The 22,886-nt window shown below is 38.4% G+C and overlaps 1 non-coding gene across 1 annotated transcript in view; it reads left to right on the forward strand.

Annotated features, from left to right (window-relative positions):
• Nucleotides 1-15,553: 15,553 nt before the first annotated feature.
• LOC136857303 (uncharacterized) overlaps nucleotides 15,554-22,886 on the forward strand; it is a 34,416-nt gene continuing 27,083 nt past the window's right edge. Inside the window, exon 1 of the transcript XR_011017541.1 lies at nucleotides 15,554-15,670. This is a non-coding gene — a transcript (uncharacterized protein). The remainder of the gene's footprint in view (nucleotides 15,671-22,886) is intronic.

Raw genomic sequence — 22,886 nt, forward strand, 5'->3', positions numbered from 1 at the left:
CCAGATCAATTCCCGGTCAGGTCGGGGATTTTAAGCTTCATTATCTCGGGTGCTTGTGACATTTTCAGCATTGGATTTGATCTTGTGTAAGGCCCCATCTACACAGACACGCATGTGCCTATATCGTGTAAAATCGAAAGACCTGCACAGGACCACTCTGGAGGCCATTATACTCTAATTGCTGGTTATGGGCTACATGTTTCTTGTTTTTGTCACTTGACTCATTTAAATCCATACCACCTGTTATTCTCCACATATCATGAATCCCTAGAAGTGTGGCTGGAAACAAAAGAATAAGCAGTATAACCACATACCCAGTCAATGATAATATAAGATATTATGATTGAGTTGTCCTCTAGATGTTCTATTTCTGGTGTGATGAATGCACTGTATAGAGAGGTGTGGGTAGAAACAAGCTAGAAATAATCAGATTACTACAGCATATAAAGCAATTCTACATACTTGTACAAATACTCTCGCTGTCCATTTGTTCGATATAATTTCATGTATTATGACCCACTTAGTTCACAGGAACATGCACGGAGTTTTGTTTGAGAATGATTGACAGAAGATCCCTAATTGCTATCTGTTTCCAAGTGTGAAGCGCTCTTTACAGGTTGTATACTGGCTATCTGGAATTAACTGAAGTTCATAATTCTCCTGATTGACAAGCCTTACTTTCACACAGTTCTGCACGCTGAGTCCCTTCATGCAAGAGTTACACACAGCAGGTTTGAAAACACACTCAGTTACCAATCAATATACGGGACATTTCTTTTTCGGCTCAATGACAGATGTGTCTGATAACTTCCACTATCATGAAGACAGTCAGCACAAATTAACTCATAGTGGACTTTTTAACACTGTCTACTACACAGAAGTCACATGACACGCAACAACTCAAGAGTAGTATCAAACATTATATGTTGTAAGTTTGACTGCGGTGAGAATAGGTTATAGTATTAATGTGTGGTTCAAGGACATTATTTGGTTAGGCAAGGCTGTAAATTTTCATCCTTTAGTTTGGGTGGAAATGTAGTAAAAAGTTGATCCTATGCTCACCATTTCTCTTCATAAGATATTTGTGCTAAATGTCTGCAGTGCAATATCTTGGACTTGTAAAATATGTGCAGTGAGTATGATATGAAAATTAACTATTCCATCATTGAAGTGATGTGAGCATGTAAGAAACATAAGATAATTTAATGTGAGGTTTGGAATATAAAGCTGGAACAGGTAGATAATTTCAAGTATTTCCTCTGTGTGTTCTCCCAGGATAGAAGTATAGTATATGAGATTGAATCAAGGGGGAACAAAGCTAATGCAGTTAGTTTCCAGTAGTGGTAAACGGAGTTCCATAAGAAGGGAAGCATCACCAGTACGAAAATAATTGAACACCTGCCTGTCAAACCAAATTTGCTGAATGGTAGTTGAAGTTGGATGCCTTGGGGTATCTTATTCATAAGTTAAAAGTAACAGGCATAGAGCTATCAAGAAAAATCACTTGCAGAAAGAGGCAGGAACAATGGCTTGATTGTAGTGCGGGGTGAGATAATTTTAAGTCAGGATTGACCTCAATTGATGATGCTGTACGCATCAAATGTTTTGTTTTTGGGCATATGTGAGGTGAATGGAGGAGAATGGGCTATCTAAGGAAATAATGGACACGGCCATGGAAGATAAGAGAAGTAGGGGCAGATGAACCCATTGACTGTTAGGCTGAGTTTCTAATGATATAAATAGAAGAGGCACAGAATTAATTACAAACTGAGGGTTGTGGTGGCATTTATTAAATTCCAGATGCTTGTAGACAGCATGCTGAAAGGTATAACAGTCTGTAACATACGTATGCATGTGTTATCTATTACTATACACTTATTATGCAATTGTAGCATTTTCCTTGGAGTATTATCAAAGTAAAGATAAAATCATTTGTTATTGGGTTTATCATTAAAGTGTACTGTATTGGCTCCCCATGCCCACCCCTGCACTTAGTGGAGAAAACATTACATTTTTTCCTTTTTAAGCAGGTGATCGTAGAAATCATAGGGAATCCTCTTCTTTCTTTCTTAATCTCTTTAACCTCCAGGGTTGGTTTTTCCTCGGATTCAGTCAAGGACCCCACCCGTAGAGCCACAAGGGCATTGTCAAGGGCCACCAAGCGGTGGCAGCCCCGCACGCCACGTCAACCGCCATTCTTCAGCATGTGCAAGACACCCTGGCTGTTCCAATATCGACCAGAACAAATTCCCGTCGATTGGTTGAAGGAGGCCTGCACTCCCGGCGTCCGCTCAGAAGACTACCATTGACTCCACAGCATAGACGTGCACGCCTGGCATGGTGCCGGGCTAGAGCAACTTGGATGAGGGAATGGCGGAACGTCGTGTTCTCCGATGAGTCACGCTTCTGTTCTGTCAGTGATAGTCACCGCAGACGAGTGTGGCGTCGGCGTGGAGAAAGGTCAAATCCCCCAGTAACTGTGGAGCGCCCTACCGCTAGACAACGCGGCATCATGGTTTGGGGCACCTCTAGTGCGTATTCAAGGCACGTTAAATGTCCACCGCTACGTGCAGCATGTGCTGCGGCCGGTGGCACTCCCGTACCTTCAGGGGCTGCCCAATGCTTTTTTTCAGCATGATAATGCCCACCCACACACTGCTCGCATCTCCCAACAGACTCTACGAGGTGTACAGATGCTTCCGTGGCCAGCGTACTCTCCGGATCTCTCTACCAATCGAACGCGTGTGGTATCTCATTGGACGCCGTTTGCAAACTCTGCCCCAGCCTCGTACGGACGACCAACTGTGGCAAATGGTTGACAGAGAATGGAGAACCATCCCTCAGGACACTATCCGCACTCTTATTGACTCTGACCTCGACGTGTTTCTGCGTGCATCGCCGCTCGCGGTGGTCCTACATCCTACTGAGTCGATGCCGTGCGCATTGTGTAACCTGCATATCGGTTTGAAATAAACATCAATTATTCATCCGTGCCGTCTCTGTTTTTTCTCCAACTTTGATCCCTTTTGAATCACTCCTTCTTGGTGTTGCATTTGCTCTGTCAGTCAGTGTATTTAATAATACAATTTTATGTGCTTTCCCCTAAACTATCATTTCACCAGAGTGAATAACATTGTTTATAGCTTAACTGTAGTTTCTTATTCCCTGACTCTATATACCGATTTTCATTAAATACTGTTTACCCATTTTGTCGGGCTTCGGCGTTGATATGGACTTAGCAACAAAATTCTAAATTCATGACTTCTATTATTATAGCTGGTATGGTGAAAATGGATAAGACGTAAATGATCAGAAATTTAATTCTATATAACTTTAGTTATGTAGTATTTATCGATATGACCACTAATAATATAAACATTTGAGAATTGAATTTTAGGCCTTCCCTTAAACTAATATTTTACTCAGCGTGAATAAAATAATTTATAGCGTAGATTGTAGCGGTTCATCTCCCGACTCTACGTACTGATTTTTATTAAATTCTCCTCAGCCGTTTTCTCGTGATGCGTGTACATACATACAGACAGACAGACAGACAGACAGACAGACAGAAATGACGGAAAAGTAAAAACTGCATTTTCTTGTTACTGTGGACATGATCATTACAGAAATACCATTCTATTCAAATTCTGGGCAATGTACAGGCAAAACACTTATTTTATATATATAGATTTTACAAGTGATTGTGTTATTGCCAATAATTGTACTCCCAAAAAGACAGTTACAGGTAAACCTGCAATATAGTAATAAAAGCAATTGATACAAATAAGTAGTGATGTAAGTTTCAATGAGATAAAAATGGAAAATATCATTATGCACCCATCCATTTGGTACATTAGTGTTATCTGTGTAATCCTATATTTACATACTTAGTTTTTATGGAAAAATATTTAGTATATAACTCCAAAGTTTTATGCATGTCCATTTTACAGTGTAATTTTCTAAAGTGATAGTCTGTTGCAACATTGAATGTGCTTTTCCAGCCGGCAAGTGTGCAGATAACATAGACTGCAGTATTGCGGGACAAACATGCAACCAGGAAAAAAAGGAATGTAACTGTCCTGATGGACAAACCATTAGCAAGAATAATTTGACATGTATCGAATGTAAGTACTGTAGTTTATTTGTTTTATTTTTCTATTTTTTTAACATTTATTTATTTATTTATTTATTTTTTTATTTTTTTATTTATTTATGTTATGATATCCCCCTCTCTCTCACACACACACAATTAGGTGCCCTTTTCCGGTGCACAAAAGTAACCTAAAGAGTATGTTCATTTCATTCTCTAAATGTCACGCTCCGTGTCTGAATGGTTAGCGCGCTGGACCTTTGTGCACGTGGTACCCAGATCGATTCCCGGTCAGATCGGGGATTTTAAGCTTCATTAGCTCGGGTGTTTGTGACATTTTCAGCATTAGATTTGATCTTGGGTAGCGCCCCATCTACACAGACACGCACATGTCTATATGGTGTGAAATCGATAGACCTGCACAGGGCCACTCTTGATGCCATTATACTCTAATTGCTGGTTATGGGCTACATGTTTCTTGTTTTTTGTCACTTGAGTCAAGTCCCTACCACCTGTTATTCTCCACATATCATGAATCCCCAGAAGTATGCCTGGAAACAAAAGAATATTCAGTATAACCACATACCCAGTCAATGATAATATAAGATATTATGATTAAGTTGTCCACTAGATGTTCTATTTCTGGTGTGATGAATGCACTGTATAGAGAAATGTGGGTAGAAACAAGCTAGAAATAATCACTACAGCATATAAAGCAATTCTACATACTTGTACAAATAAACTCCCTGTCCATTCGTTGGATATAATTTCATGTATTATGACCCACTTGGTTCACAGGCACACCTGCTGTCAAACCAAATTTGCTGATTGGTACTTGAAGTTGGATGCCTTGGGGTATCTTATTCATAAGTTAAGAGTAATAGACATAAAGCTATCAAGAAAAATCACTTGCACAAAGAGGCAGGAACAATGGCTGGGGGTTGATTGTAGTGTGGGGTGAGATAAATGGAAGTCAGGAATGGCCGCAATTGATGATGCTGTACGCATCAAATGTTTTGTTTTTGGGCACATGTGAGGTGATTGGAGGAGAATGGGCTATCTAAGAAAATAATGGACACGGCCATGGATGATAAGGGAAGTAGGGAAGATGAACACATTGACTGTTAGGCTGAGTTTCTAATGATATAAATAGAAGAGGCAACTGAATTAATTACAAACTGAGGGTTGTGGTGGCGTTTATTAAATTCCAGATGCTTGCAGACAGCATGCTGAAAGGTATAACAGTCTGTAACATACGTATTGATACTTTCCTAACTAACAGACTAACTTTTGAAACATGTTAAACTGCTTTTATGTTGAAAAATCTGAAAATGTGTATTTAAAATGGAAAATATGAAAATTAATATTCATTAAATAAAATGCACAATCGTTGAACCCTGGACTTACACTTAGTTCTTACATGCTTACTTACACATACGTTATTTGAAGGGCGCCAGCTACCACTCAGTGCAGCAATAATAGAATGAGAATCTTGACTATCTCTAGGGTGTGGGGTAATAAGCTTACTTTTGACAACATACCATATAAGTTCTGGGAAAAGAAGATTGGCGTTCGGTTTCCCCATTAATTTTGAGGTTAAGATATTTTACTGTCATTGAAATAAAAATGTGAATTCGTTTGATAGAACAAAATATATTCTTTAAATAATATATAAAAAATAGGGAGTCTTGTTGCGATAAAACAGATGAGAATATGAAATTATGACATTGCAACTGAAAGAAACTAGAAATGAATTTGAATTCTTCTTGACCGGACATTTAACAATTTATACGAAATATTTCTCTCACTGATTCACTTGACTGTACCTTCAACACTTTTAGTGTAATTACGACGTATTCCTTTGATCTGGTGTTTACTGTAGATGTGTCACGCCTAACTTGGTGATACATCCTTGTGACTGCTTCTTCTCCATATCATCTGACTTCTTTGTAAGTCAATATGGTATTACCTCATGGCAGGTCCAGGGTTGCCCTCTCTGACTCCATGGTAAGCCCATGCGTCCGTGTCTTCAACTAAGTGACCAACTAACTTTGGCCTCACTCTCTCAATGACCAATGATTAATGGCACACTGAGTCTGCTCCATCTCTCGTTCACACTCGTTGACTGACCGACTGAGGCCTCTTCATTAGTAGACTTCTTCACTGTTCAGCTTCCGTTTAACTAATGACTGACGCTACAATATGCAACCACCTTTTATAGACGTTGGTTGACACGGCTACGTAATCTCCAGAAATAACAATGACACACTCCCACAACGCGGCAAACATTACATACAGTTGTGAAACCGCCGCCGGCTCGCTAGGTTTCTCAAAGAAAGTGAGCTCAGTGCTAAATAAATACGATGACGTAGCCATGACATAGTGATGACTTGGCAGAAATGTCAGCAATTATGCACAATATAGCAACGCCACATCCAACATCTGATATATCGAAACTCTCACTGTACAGGTATTTAATGTTAATCTACATAAACGTATATATACATACGCTCAATTACAAATATGCAACCGACAAGCTTAACATAATAGAATTGAATAATTATAACAAAATAATAATAATAATCTCACAGATAAAATAATAATAATACGGACATAATAATAATAATAATAATAATAATAATAATAATAATAATAATAATAATAATAATAATAATAATAATAATAATAATAATACAGATATCATCTTGTAACGGGATTTGCACCATTACAATATGTGTGTGTTATCCATTATTATGCAATTGCACATTTTCCTTGGAGTATTACCAAAGTAAAGATAAATTCATTTGTTATTGTGTTTATCATTCAAGTGTACCGTATTGTCTCCCCGTGCCCACCCCTGCACTTAGTGGAGAAAACATTACATTTTTTCCTTTTTAACCAGGTGATCGTAGAAATTATAGGGAATCCTCTTGTTTCTTTCTTAATCTTTTTAACCTCCAGGGTTGGTTTTTCCTTGGATTCAGTCAAGGACCCCACCTCTAGAGCCTCAAGGGCATTGTCTTGGTGCGTGAGTTGTTGGGTCGTGGGATAAAACTGGGAAGTATGACCAGTACCGTGCCCAGTCTGCCTCACCTGTTATGCTGAAGACGGCCTTGTGCGGACGGGACAATGGAAGGGTTAGGCAAGAAAGAGGGAAGCAAGTGGCCTTGGCCTTGAGTTAGGGACCAATCCGGCATTTGCCTGGAAAAGAAGTGGGAAACCATGGAATACCAATTCGAGAGAAGCTGAAGACGGAATTGAACCGCTCTCTACTCAGTTGACCTTCCGAGGCTGTCTGGACCTCATTCAGGCCATCGTACCACTTCACAAATTTCGAGGCAGAGCCGGAAATCGAACCAGGGCCTCCGGGTTCGCAGCTAATCACACTAACACCTACACCATGGAGGCAGACAGGAATTTCAATAACAAGCAATTTGCACAAACCCTGTTGTCTTATCAGCTAAACTTTTTAATGATTTTTTAAAATAAATATTATTATTGGAAATATGCATAAAATAGTGTTCGTCACGGCTGACGACTTGCATAGCGCCACAGCAAGTATTGGACAATTCGCATTGGCTGCTAGGAAGGGCAGCAGCCGCAGGGGTACATTTTTTTGGTAAAGGTCATGCTCAGTGAGGTATGTATCAGGTGCTTGCCGTGTGTATATAACAGTCTATCAGTCTCTTTAATGTGTGTTATTTGCTTACAGTGTAGTCAAATATTAAATGATATGTAATTGTGTAATCATGCTGTACTTCTGTTCTAATTGTAATACATGTGTAACATTGCTCCTTTGATAAAGATCTAATTGTATAGTATTGAATCAAACTTTCAATAAAATATTATTACCTTCCTTAAGATTGTAGACTAGTTCCTTTACCTGTGTATCAAATTTCATTCAATGATCATCAAAAAACTTGCCATTATTGAGGTATCTCAATTGTAACTTGTATGGAGCCCTCTTACCCCAGCTATATCCCACAAATTCAGGTACATGCTTTTTCTGTACATTGCCCTCCCACCCTACTTCTGATTCCCAATTCACGCTACTAAAGGTGTTCCACTGCCTGTTGCTCTTTCTATATTCAATAAAATTGTATATCTGATTTTACAAGTGATTGTGTTATTGCTAATAATTGTACTACCAAAAAGACAGTTACAGGTAAACCTGCAATCTATATATATATAAAATAACTTGTCCTGACTGACTGACTGACTGACTGACTGACTGACTGACTGACTGATTCATCATCGCAGAGCCAAAACTACTGGACGTAAAGAAATGAAATTTTGGGGATATATTCTTACTAAGATGTAGGTGCCCGCTAAGAGAGGATTTTTGGATATTCCTTCACTAAGGGGGTGAAAAGAGGGGTGAAATTTTAAAATGAGTGTGCCTATATCTCGAAACTTTAAAAGTTTACAGATGTAAAAATTGGTATTTAGAATCTTCTTTAAAAATAAGGAAACACATGTTTTTTTTTGTTTTCAGAAAATCCCAATAGGAGGGGTGAAAAGGGGTGAAAATGGGGAAAATGGGTTGAATGCCCTTAATCAGGATACCAGTACTTATATCTCAGAAACTGAAATTATTACAGACCTGAAAATTGGTGTTTGGGATCTCCTTTAAAAATAAAGAAACACGTATTTTTTTGTTTCTGGAAAATCCAATTAAGGGGGGGGAAAGGGGGTAATATTTTAAAATGAGTGTATCTATATCTCAAAACTTTTAAAGCTTATAGATGTGAAAATTGGTATTTAGAATCTCCTTTAAAAATAAAGAAACACATATATTTCGTTTTCGGAAAATCCAAATAGGAAGGGTGGAAAAGGTTGAAAAAGTGTCGAATGCCTTTAATGAGTCTACTTATATTTCAGTACCTGAAGATATTACAGACCTGAAAATTGGTGTTTGGGATCTCCTTTAAAAATAAAGAAACACGTATTTTTTTGTTTTTGGAAAATCCAATTAATGGGGGGGGGGGTGAAAAGGGGGTGATTTTTTAAAATGAGTGTATCTATATGTCAAAAATTTTAAAGTTTATAGATGTAAAAAATGGTATTTAGAATCTCCTTTAAAAATAAAGAAATGTATTCTTTTGTTTTCGGAAAATCCCAATAGGAAGGGTGTAAAAGGGTGAATAATGGGTTGAATGCCTTTAATGATGTTACTTATATTTCAGAACCTGAAGATATTACAGACCTGAAAATGGTATTTGGGATCTATTTTAAATGTAAAGACACACATATTTTTTTGTTTTTGTAAAATCCAAATTTTGGGGGGGGGGGTGAAAAGGGGGGTGAACTTTTTAAAATGAATGTGTCTACATCTTAATACTTTGAAATTTACAGATGTAAAAATTGGTAGTTAGAATCTCCTCTAAAAATAAAGGAACATATATTTTTTTGTTTCCTGTAAATCCCAATAGGAGGGGTGTAAAAGGGTGAAAAACGGGTTGAATGCCTTTAATGAGGATAGATATATCTCAGAAACGGAAGATATTACAGAACTGAAAATTTGTATATGGGATCTCCTTTAAAAATAAAGAAACACGTATTTTTTTAGTTTTTGGAAAATCCTATTAATGGCGGTTAAACAGAAGTGACAAATTGGGGTGAATTTTTTGAAAGACTATATCTACAGAATATCTGAGAAACGTAAAATATTATAGACGTAAGAAGTGGGTATTTGGAATCTCCTGTAAATGTAAAGAAATATAGGTATTTAATTTTCAGGAACTCCACTTAAGGGGAACCCAAAAGGGGTGAAATTTTTAAATGAGAATTTTTACAGTATATCTAAAAAAACTTTACATGTTACAGAAGTGAAAAATTGTATTTTTATCTCTATTAAACATAAAGAAACGTGTATTTTTAGATTTCGGAAATACCACTTGGGTGGAGGTGGGGGGGTGAAAGTGACTGAAAATGATGTCGAGTTCTTTTAATTAGGCTACTGATATCTTAAAAATGAAGTTGTTACAGACGTGAAATTTGATATTTGCAATCTGCTTTAAAAGTAAAGAAACACGTATTCTCGGATAATCCAATGAAGGGGCGTGGGGGAGGGGGGTGAAAGAATTGAAAAATTAATTGACTTTAATTGTATGAGAATATATACATCTAATAAAAACTGAAGTTGTTACAGACGTGAAAATTCGTATTTGGATCTCCTTTACAAACAAAGAAAAACGCGTTTTGGCGGGGAGACCATCTTGGGGGGCGGGAGTGTAAAGGAGTTGAATTCTTTTCATGAGGACACATAAATCAAAAAGTGAAGAAGTTAGAGTCGTAATAATTGGTATTTAGAAGATCCTTTACTATTAAAGAAACAAGTATGTTTTGCTGGAAAATTCACTTAGGGGGAGGGGGGAGTAGTTTGAAATGAAGTGACAAAAGTAAATTATATTTATGGGGATACTTATATCTCAAAACTGAAGGTAATAGACGTGAACATTGGTGTTTGGAATCTCCCTTAAACATAAAGAAACACGCCTTCTTTTGTTTTTTTTTGGGGGGGGGGGGGTTGGCAGTAAAAACTAACGGCAATGGGGTGTAAAAGGAGGTGAGACCAATTGATTTTACTGTTCTTAATTTACTTATAAGGATCCTCCGTTGCTCAGGCGGCAGCGCGCCGGCCTCTCACAGCTGGGTTCCGTGGTTCAAATCCCGGTCACTCCATGTGACATTCGTGCTGGACAAAACGGAGGCGGGACAGGTTTTTCTCCGGATACTCCGGTTTTCCCTGTCATCATTCATCCCAGCAACACATAATAGTAATAATAATAAGGCCGTGCACGTGACGGCAAAGATATTTATTTGATGAATTAAAGATGCCTAGATCACGGACCGAGACGGAAAATTGTCAAGGATCCATGCGGCCGTGATAAAATAATAGAAGGTTTTCAATATTGTTAAAACAAGAACAAGAAGCTGAACAATAAAAAAATCCGTAACGTAAATCGAAATAAATTTATCCTCAAGAAGTAAAGCCAATCTTCGTGTGAATAGAAGGGAGATATTGTAGAAGTTACCGACTGGAGAACTTGCGAAGTGAGAGAATATTTGGAAAACAAACATACACTAAGGAATATCGTGAAGAGAGAGTTAGGAAATACCCGAACAGTAGTCGGAGTGGATATGCAAGTCCGTGCGAGCAACCAAGTTGAATATTACGCAGTATAGGTTGATTAGCCGAACAGAAGAAAATATTTACAGAGATAACTTGAAATTATTTAACTGTTAAATTGCTACCAAAGATTAATATTGAAGTATTGTCCTAAAAACCTGATATTAGAGACAGACCTGATATTTATTCCTGAGAATATGAATATGAAATTAATTCACGATTTGGAAATGTTTCTTTCTGTTATGATTGACTGCAACAACATGATGAGAGGCTAAACCGAAGATGGAGCCGGCTGTCTGACGGAAACCTTCCAGCTGTTCTGCTATCTCGAGTCCCAAAATCACAACCTGATGGTGACATAGCAGAGGATGGAGCCGTACGACGCAATCCCTGGATGACAACATCAAGGCCAAAGCCGACCATCTAACGTCGGTGATCACAAGATAAGTTCCAAAGAGTTATTTTATTTTCTTGAAATTGATATGCAGTAAATTAGTAGTAGTAATTAAAGTGTATATTTGGTACGTTGTTTTACCTAGTTCTTCGTGATAAAATCACAGACGTTACCATCTTCGAAACGAGATTGTCCATGTTGAATTATTATTATTAATAGGGGAATAGGTACTTCTTCCAGATTTTACAATCTATGCCATAATATAGGAATGCTTAAAACTAAACCAGGAGAGATTTTGGAATGTAATTTCTAACCATCATGGGATAAAAACATCGTATTTAAAGTGACGTAACCTTAATCATATATTCTTGAAGAAGATAGTTGATTTACGAGTAACCTAAATGTGTTTGCCGATACGACGCAATGAAATGTGAGTACATATTAACTTATTTGATTTATATATGCATTTCATTTTTAGGCTAGCGTGTTTACGCGTATAATATATGAATTTTAACCCAAAAGAGCACCATTGTAGTAAAATAATGTGATGTTGGAATGATTTGCCGTCATGTTGGTGATGATAAATGCTTACATAGAGAATTTATGATTTGAGTGGCATGTTAATGTGCAATTGTGAATAATTATTCGTCGTGATATGTTTATGTGATTGAATTATGGGACATTATGGTAATTAATGTTAGTAGACGGAAAGATAGATATATTTATGGGTAGTTTTGGCGGTGAATACAACGTAGTATGGGCCGATGGTGATGATTACCATTTGCGGCAGAATAATAAAATGGTTACGAGTTGTATATAGGGTTAATGGTACACGCGTACAATGAAAAACATCGCATATTTCGTATATTTGGGTTACCATACACTGTCTTCGGAAGAAATATCCAAGTAGGAAATATATGAAGGGAAACTTGTCGTCTTCATAGTTAATTTATACCAACGTTGTACTAAATATTATTGGAAGTTTGTTGTCAAGAATGAATTTGATTCATAGAATAATCCCATAATTTAAAATCTTTACCGCAATTAAATATAAGAGGTAACCAAATGCATTCCTTCGGAATCAGTGATACCTGATTAATTATAGCTAAACCCTAAAACATGTTTGGTACAATTTCTATTAGAACTACAATTATAATTAGACTTTGAACGATACCTACATTTATTTAAGGTGTTATTTGAATATTTAAATCAAATGATACGGTCGAGGAGACCAATATTTTTCATTTGAGAACAAAATATATTTGAAATAGCCATTTTTGGGCCAAAATATTTGGAACTTACTTGTGATTACTAACGTTAAGACGCCGAAATGAGTGAATCGTCATGGAATGTTGAAGTGATAATAGTGAAAATAAGCATTTTTTTTAAATTATTTTTTTTAATTATCAGTTGATTTTGTATAGAAGAAACAAGAACTGATGGACTTAAACTATATAATTTTATTTTTAAAAAATTTAATTACGATTAGGGACTTAGCTTTATTTTCAACCTAAAGATTTCTTTATTAAAGAAGAAGAAGATAATTGATTATGATAATTAAGATTTTCTTTTGTGATTCCGGAATCAAGAAATAAAATATGGATTTTCTAATTTAGAGGTTATTATTTTAGGAGATAGGCTAATATTATTAGGATTTAGGTAATCTTGAATTAATCCATTAGGAAAATATTTTATTTATTTTCTTCACTTATATTCGGATGACTGGACTTGGAAAACATAATAATGATTTAGGATGATGAATGGTATCGATAATAATTTATTGAAGCGGAAATGTGGTGCCTCAGTTGACCTCACGGTAAATAGTATGGTTCAAAAAAAAAAAAAAAAAAAAAAAAAAGCAATTTAATTATCCCTGAGAGGTGTCACGAGGCAAAGTAAGAATTACCATATCGCATATTCTGATAGGAGAATTCTAAGTTACGATATCGCTAGGATTCTATGAGGCGATAACTGCGTATATGATGAATGTTTAAAGCGAACTTAGCCAACGACACTTAGCATCAAATTTATTATGCATTCATCCATTAAATGATCTATTAGAGTGATGGGAGATCGAGGGGAAAATAGCCGGAGCAATTGTTACCCAAGTGAACGTTCATATTAAAACTGGTCGCCCAATATGGTGCATGGATGAAATTACCCCTCAGGATGGTGCAAGGGGAACCCAAAAGGGGTGAAATTTTTAAATGAGAATTTTTACAGTATATCTAAAAAAACTTTACATGTTACAGAAGTGAAAAATTGTATTTTTATCTCTATTAAACATAAAGAAACGTGTATTTTTAGATTTCGGAAATACCACTTGGGTGGAGGTGGGGGGGTGAAAGTGACTGAAAATGATGTTGAGTTATTTTAATTAGGCTACTGATATCTTAAAAATGAAATTGTTACAGACGTGAAATTTGATATTTGCAATCTGCTTTAAAAGTAAAGAAACACGTATTCTCGGAAAATCCAATGAAGGGGCGTGGGGGAGGGGGGTGAAAGAATTGAAAAATTAATTGACTTTAATTCTATGAGAATATATACATCTAATAAAAACTGAAGTTGTTACAGACGTGAAAATTCGTATTTGGATCTCCTTTACAAACAAAGAAAAACGCGTTTTGGGGGGGAGACCATCTTGGGGGGCGGGAGTGTAAAGGAGTTGAATTCTTTTCATGAGGACACATAAATCAAAAAGTGAAGAAGTTAGAGTCGTAATAATTGGTATTTAGAAGATCCTTTACTATTAAAGAAACAAGTATGTTTTGCTGGAAAATTCACTTAGGGGGAGGGGGGAGTAGTTTGAAATGAAGTGACAAAAGTAAATTATATTTATGGGGATACTTATATCTCAAAACTGAAGGTAATAGACGTGAACATTGGTGTTTGGAATCTCCCTTAAACATAAAGAAACACGCCTTATTTTAATTTTTTTGGGGGGGGGGGTTGGCAGTAAAAACTAACGGCAATGGGATGTAAAAGGAGGTGAGACCAATTGATTTTACTGTTCTTAATTTACTTATAAGGATCCTCCGTTGCTCAGGCGGCAGCGCGCCGGCCTCTCACAGCTGGGTTCCGTGGTTCAAATCCCGGTCACTCCATGTGACATTCGTGCTGGACAAAACGGAGGCGGGACAGGTTTTTCTCCGGATACTCCGGTTTTCCCTGTCATCATTCATCTCAGCAACACATAATAGTAATAATAATAATAATAATAATAATAATAATAAAAATAATAATAATAATGTTCCGGACAGTCGTCAAATGTGCGGACTGCGCTGGATACGGCTCCTGGATGGGTCATGACTAAGAATGCAGTCCGGCTGCGGGTTCAGTGCCGCCAAGGCACCCAATATGACACCACGCCGGATCTCCTGAAGGATTTTCCATATTAAAAATGATTATAGGAAAAGATGGCAAAGATTTACGGACCCAACTCACCGGGAGGAACACCTGAGCCTAGCCCGGGAAGTACGAAATCAATTGCTGGAAAGGAAGATTGAAAAATGGGAGGAAACGTGCCGTAAAATAATAGAAAACCAGTCAGATCGGGAATTTTGGTGGATTCTCCCAGAATACGAGTCAGATCGCAAATTTCGGCGGATTATATATCTAAAACAATAAGCATTCAATTATAAATTTCAGTATAATACCGTAGCGAAGCACGGGTATCTTGCTAGTATAGTAATAAAAGCAATTGATACAAATAAGTAGTGATGTAAGTTTCAATGAGATAAAAAATGGAAAACATGATTATGCACCCATCCATTTGGTACATTAGTGTTATCTGTGTAATCCTGTATTTACATACTTAGTTTTTATAGAAAAGTGTTCAGTATATATCTCCAAAGTTTTATGCATGTCCATTTTACAGTGTAATTTTCTAAAGTGATAGTCTGCTGCTACATTGAATGTGCTTTTCCAGCTGGCAAGTGTGCAGATAACATAGACTGCAGTATTGCGGGACAAACATGCAACCAGGAAAAAAAGGAATGTAACTGTCCTGATGGACAAACCATTAGCAAGAATAATTTGACATGCATCGAATGTAAGTACTGTAGGTTTTTTATTTATTTATTTATTTATATATGTTATGATATCCTCCTCTCTCTCCCACACACACAGTTAGGTGCCTTTATCCGGTGCACAAAAGTAACCTAAAGAGTATGTTCATTTCATTCTCTAAATGTCACGCTCTGTGCTTAAATGGTTAGCGCGCTGTACCTTGGTGCACGTGGTACCCAGATCGATTCCTGGTCAGGTCGGGGTTTTAAAGCTTCATTAGTTCGGGTGTTTGTGACATTTTCAGCATTAGATTTCATCTTGGGTAGCGCTCCATCCACATAGACACGCACGTGCCTATATGGTGTAAAATCGAAAGACCTGCACAGGGCCACTCTGGAGGCTATAAGACTCTAATTGCTGGTTACGGGCTACATGTTTCTTGTGTTTGTCACTTGAGTCATTTACGTCCATACCACCTGATATTCTCCACATATCATGAATCCCCAGAAGTATGCGTGGAAAACAAAAGAATAATCAGTATAACAACATATCCAGTCAATGATAATATAAGATATTATGATTAAGTTGTCCACTAGATGTTCTATTTCTGGTGTGATGAATGCACTGTATAGAGAGGTGTGGGTAGAAACAAGCTAGAAATAATCAAATCAAATTATTACAGCATATAAAGCAATTCTACATATTGTTACAAATAAACTCGCTGTCCATTCGTTCGATATAATTTCATGTATTATGACCCACTTAGTTCACAGGAACATGCACAGAGTTTTGTTTGAGAATGATTGACAGAAGTTCCCTAATTGCTATCTGTTTCCATGTGTGTAGCGGTCATTACAGGATGTACACTGGCTATCTGGAATTAACTGAAGTTCATAATTATCCTGATTGACAAGCCTTTTTTTCATGTAGTTCTGCACGCTGAGTCCCTTCGCACAAAAATTACACACAGCAGGGTTGAAAACACACTCAGTTACCAGTCAATATACAGGGCATTTCTTTTTCGGCTCAGTAACAGGTGAGTCTGGTCACTCGCACTATCAAGACGGTACAAATTAACTGATAGTGAACTTTTCAACACTGACTACTACACTGACTTAGCGAATGTCATGGGATAGTCACCTAATAGCATGTGGGGCTCCTCTGGCCCTGCGAACTGCAGTGAGGCGCCATGGAATGAGTCAACAAGTCCCTGGTTGTCCTCTGGACGCAGCTGACACCAAATTGTTTGCAGAGTGGCTACCAATGCTGGTCTGTTCGTGGGTGCAGTATCCATGGCGCGGAGTCTGCGTTCCAGGAATCCCAGATATGCTCGATAGGGTTGATATCGGGGCTCATGTGTGGCCATGGCAGTTGTTGGACCTCCGCTGCGTGTTCCTGGAACCATTCCCGGGCGACGTGTGTGCGATGTGGCAACGCGTTATCATCTTGAAACACCGCAGTACCGTTTGGGCGCTGGTGGGCAAAAATGGGTGGAGATGGTCTCCGAGCTGCACAACATACCACGTACCATTCAAAGTCTCTTCCAGGACAACTATGGGGCCCATTCCATCCCAGACCAAAACAGAGACACCAGCGCCCTGGACCACACCTTCAAGGCAGGCGGGACCCATCGCTTCTTGTGGTGTGCCCCATACATGGTGCCTCCCATCGGCATGGTGCAGTAGAAATCGTGATTCGTCTGACCATATCACGTTACGCCGTTGTTCCAGTGTCCATCCCTGGTGACTGGCGAAAAATGCGCGTCATTGTGCTCGATGACGTTGGGTTAACAGTGGCACCCGTGTGCGGCGCCGGCTCCCATACCCCATAGAACCCATGTTCCTATGGATTGTGCCCTGGGAGACGTGTCTAGCATGGCCTGTGTTAAATAGAGCCGTGATTTGTTACACGATTGCCCATCTGTCTCTATTGACAATCCGTCTCAGATGTCGCCAGTAAGGTCATTGAGGGTGGCTGGACAGCCAGTCGTTCGTCTGTTGTGGACGGTGACACCCGCATTCAACCATTCACGATACACCCTGGACACGGTTGAACGTGTGAAACCAGAATCCCGCACCACTTCCAAAATCGCGCTTCCCATCCTTCGGGCACCGACCACTATATCCCGTTTGAACGGTGTCAGCTCACAACGACGTTCCATGTTACACCTGTCACATGCACAGCCACTGCTCACAAGGCCTCCCATTGAACTGCCGCTGGCACAGGGGGCGTGTGGAGCGCAGACAACGCACCTGCGCATCAGTGCTTCACTATCCAATGACATTTGCTCAGTCAGTGTACATAGAAGTCACATAACACAAACAACTCAAGAGTACTATCAAAGTATATAATGTTCTAAATTTGACTGCAGTGAGTATTGGTTGTAGTATGAATTTGTGGTTCAAGGTCGTTACATGGTTTGACAAGGCTGTAATTTTTTATTCTTTAGTTTGGGCAGAAATGTAGTAAACAGTTTAGCCAATGCTGCCCATTTCTCTTAATAAGATATTTGTGCTGATTGCTGAATGTCTGCAGTGCAGTATTTTGGAGTTCGAAAATAGGTGCAATAAGTATGATATCAAGTGAGAATAAGTATGATATGTAAGAAACCTAAGATAATTTAATGTGAGGTTTGGAATACAAAGCTGGAAAGGTAGAAAATATCAAGTATTTCGTATGTGTATTCTACCAGGATAGAATTATACTATGTGAGATTGAATCAAGGGGCAACAAAGCTGATGCAGTTAGGTTCCAGTAGTGGAAAACGGAGTTCCGTCCATAAGAAGGGAAACAGCACCAAGAAGATAATAATTTTACACTTGCCTGTTTCAATCCAAATTTGGTGATTGGTAGTTGAACAGATGGCATAAAACATGCAACAAAGACATCATTCATACAATCTACCCGTATAGCAGAAGACCGTGGAGGATGGGAACGGGTACAAAGAAATATCTTCAGAGATCGCAATCCTCAGATTTGAGGGACCGATAGAGGCATACAGTTGAAGTAGGATGAATCGGGATATCTTATTCATAAGTATAATGTAAAAGACATGAAAGTAGCAAGAAAAATCACCGGCACAAACAGGTGTGAACAATTGCTGGAAGTTAATTGTAGTGCGGGGTGAGATAAATGTAAGTCAGGAATGACCTTAATTTATGATGCTGTACGCATCAACGGTTTTGTTGTTGGGGACATGTGAGGTGAATGGAGGAGGATAGGCTACCTAGGAAAACAATGGACACGGCCATGGAAAGTAAGAGGAGTAGGGGCAGATATAGATGATGACGGTTAGGCTAAGTTTTAAAGAAATAAATATCAGAGGCAACAGAGCTAATTACAAACAGAGGGTTGTGGTGGGGTTTATTAAATTACAGATGCTTGCAGACAGCATGCTGAAATGCATACCTGTAACATACGTATGTGTGTGTTATAAATTACCCTTAATTAATATACAATTGTAGCATATTCCCTGCAGTACTACCAAAGTTAAGATAAAATCATTTATTATTGTGTTTATCATTAAAGTGTTCAGTAATGTACCCCCCCCCCCTCGCCCACCCCTCCACTTAGTGGAGAAACCTTCTTTTTTTTTTTTTTTACCAGCTGATGTAGGAATTATAGGGATTAATCTTCTTTCTTTCTTAATCTATTTACCATCCAGGGTTGGTTTTTCCTCAGAATCAGCAAAGGATCCTACCTCTAGAGCCTCAAGGGCAGTGTCCTGGTGCGTGAGACGTTGGGTCGTGGGATACAGTTGGGAAGGAAGACCAGTACCTCGCCCAGGCTGCCTCACCTGCTATGCTGAACACGGGCCTTGTGCAGATGGGAAGATGGAGGGGTTGGACAAGGAAGAGGGAAGCAAGCAGCCATGGTCTTGAGTTAGGTACCATTCCGGCATTTGCCTGGAAGAGAAGTGGGAAACCATGGATTACCACTTCGAGAGTGGCTGAAGAGGGAATCAAAACGACCTCCCGAGGCTGACTGGACCCCATTCAGGCCCTCGTACCACTTCTCAAATTTCGTGGCAGAGCCGGAAATTGAACCAGGGCCTGCGGGGCTGGCAGCTAATCACACTAATACCTACACCACCGAAGCAGACAGGAATTACACTAACAAGTAATTTGCACAAACCCTGTTGTCTTATCAGCTAAATTTTTCATTTATTACCTTTAAGTAAAAATATTATTCGTAGAAATACCAAAAAAACAAATATTTCGATGCAGTGTCCATCTTGCATAGCGCCATTGCAAGTATTGAGCACATCGCATATGCTGTGAGGAAGGGCAGCAGCCGCAGGGGTAAATTTTTAGGCGAAGGTCATATACGGTGACGTATGAATCAGTCTATCAGTCTCTTTAGTGTGTGTTAGTTTCTTACTGTGTAGTCAAATACTAAATGATTTATAATTGTGTAATTCTGTACCTCTATTTTCATTGTAATACATGTGTAATATTGTTCCTTTGATAAAGGTTTTATTGTATAATATTGAATCAAAATTTCAAAAAAATATTATTACCTTCCTCAAGATGGTAGACTATGAACCTTTACCTCCCTATCAAATTTCAATCAATGATCATCAAAAAACTTGCCATTTTTTAGGTTTCTTGATTTTGACTTTTATGCAGCCTTCCTCCCGCCAGCTGTATCCCACAAACTCGGGTATCTGTTGTTGTCTGTACATTTTTGCCCCCCTCCCCCTCACTTCTGTATCCCATTCGCCGCTACTAAGATTGATGCACTACGTGTTGCTCTTTCTATATTCGATAAGTTCTAAAACTGATTTTCCAAGTGATTGTGTTATTGCTAATAATTGTACTCCCAAAAAGACAGTTACAGGTAAACCTGCAACATAGTAATAAAAGCATTTGATACAAATAAGTAGTGATATAAAATCATATAAAATGGAAAATATCATTATAGATCCATCCGTTTGGTACATCAGTATTATCGGTGTAATCATGTACAGTGGAACCTCGATAATTCGAAATCGGTTCAATCAAAATCACGCCTGATTCGAAGATGCTCTTGTTCCCAGAAACATGAGATACGGTTTCCCATGTTATTTCAATTGTTTAATTTGAAATACGGATAATTCGTAATTCGAAGTACAATTTCGGCTCCATTACCGAAATTCAGACTTTTAATTCAAAATTGCCTTTATATTTTAAAACAATAGTATGTTACAGAGTAATTTAAATTCAAATTTCATCTGCATCATGATAAATGCGTCCTCCAGAATGTGCAGTGTGTCTATAGTGTTCTTCATAATTGCTAAGTTCGAGTGAAATCGGAATAATTTTGCATGAAACGTTTTAAGGAACGCCGTAATATCACGCAGCAGGCAGTGTGCGGAGAAACAGAATCCGTGAACACTGGCGATGCCGACAGTTGACGAAAAAGCGTGGCTCATATAATTAATTCATAGACACCGAACAATATTGTCATTGCCAATGAAACTGCATTGCTTTCTTTTAATGCCGAGCCCAAATGGTCTTAAAGTGCCAGCTAGGAAATCATACAAGGGTGGTGGTGAGGGTCATTGTACTGTGTTGCAATGCACACGGAAGCGGGAGAATACCTCCTCTTGTCATAGGAATGTTCGATAAGCCACAATATTTAAGGGCGTCGGGCACTTTCCGTGCAAGTACAACGCATCTAAAAATGCAAACGGTAGAGTAATACAAAAAATAATGCTTTTGCACAGGGGAACAAGCATAGTTTATCCTCGTCTTTGAGTCGTGCATTTTTTTCCTTTCGTTGGGTAAGATTATGTTTGTCAGTGATTAATCCACGTGGATTATTTGAACATTGTAAATGCACTTTGTTGGATACATTTCGGAAATAGTTTTTTCCACGGCATTTGAAAGGTTTAAACTGTGAATCAAGGTGAATGCATGATTTAATTGGTCTTAGAATACTGTGACGCAGCAAGTGTTTACATTTCTGAAGTACGAGATAAGTGCCATGGCGTTAAATCGTACTGTATTGTGTTGGCATGCAGAAAGGAGCGAGAGACATTCTTCCCTCGCCATAGGAAAGTTCAATTAGCCACGATAATTTAAGGGCAATGGGTAACTTTTGCCTAGCGCCTGACACTCAGGAGCCATCATCAGCTAAGTTCGTGAATGGTTGTCGTGGCCCGATATTTAGTCACATCCTCCCTCTGCTTGGGAATGCTCACAATGCTATTGTGTGCCCAGTTTATAACCAGTTCTAATGTTACTTGTTATTTCTAACATATTAAAAGAAAATAAGTGGCTAATATTATTATGAAAGGCATACCTAGTTACAAATATTCATATCATATCGTTACTATGGAGGCCCATATAATATTGTAAGGGGAGCGAGCTGATAAAACTTTTAACTTTCCTTTGCTAGGATGAGACGTCTCCCTCTTACAGCTGTATATGGACTGGCCATTTATAGGCCTATATACTGGAAAATTATTTATCATGAAAGTAGGCTTACCAAAGTCGTTCTACACCTTCAGAAGCGCCGGGAATAGGATTGTTGAAACTCATTTTATTGTTCCTATCGAACGATCTTTACCACAGTTTCAGCACTTATAGTTTATTTCCTATTATCACTTAACATATTTTGCACAGATTCTGTAAATAACTTATTGTTCACACTCAAAATGTTAACTAAAAGACAAACAAAGAAATTTCAATTTATATTATTTGAAACATGAGAAACATATCATTGTGGAACAAACTGGGGAAGATACTACTACAGACATTTATTACGCAGCTGTGGTATGTAGTTTAGCGGAGTAATAAATTTGCACAGATTACTCCTTGCTCGTCTACAGTAGGTCTTAACAAGGATAAGGCTGTTCTTTGATAAGGTATTTTTCAGTGGAGAATAGTCTTCTTTGCAGTTCAAAATTTATTCTTTTAGAAGAAGATGGCATGTCTGTAGACGATGTGTTGTGTGTTGTCATTGACTTCTGGGCCCGTATTGTAGGTATTATAGGTTGAAGGTGTTTCTCAGCAATTTCAGACCGGGCGAGTTGGCCGTGCAGTGAGAGGTATGCGGCTGTGAGCTTGCATCTGGGAGATAGTGGGTTCGAATCCCACTATCGGCAGCCCAGAAGATGGTTTTCCATGGTTTCCCATTTTCACACCAGGCAAATGCTGGGGCTGTACCTTAATGAAGGCCACGGCCGCTTTATTCCAACTCACAGGCCTTTCCTATCCCATCGTCGCTGTAAGACCTATCTGTGTCGGTGCAATGTAAAGCAACTAGAAAAGAAA

Source organism: Anabrus simplex, chromosome 1 (genome assembly GCF_040414725.1).
Source record: "Anabrus simplex isolate iqAnaSimp1 chromosome 1, ASM4041472v1, whole genome shotgun sequence".
In the NCBI taxonomy this organism is placed as follows: Eukaryota; Metazoa; Arthropoda; class Insecta; order Orthoptera; family Tettigoniidae; genus Anabrus; species Anabrus simplex.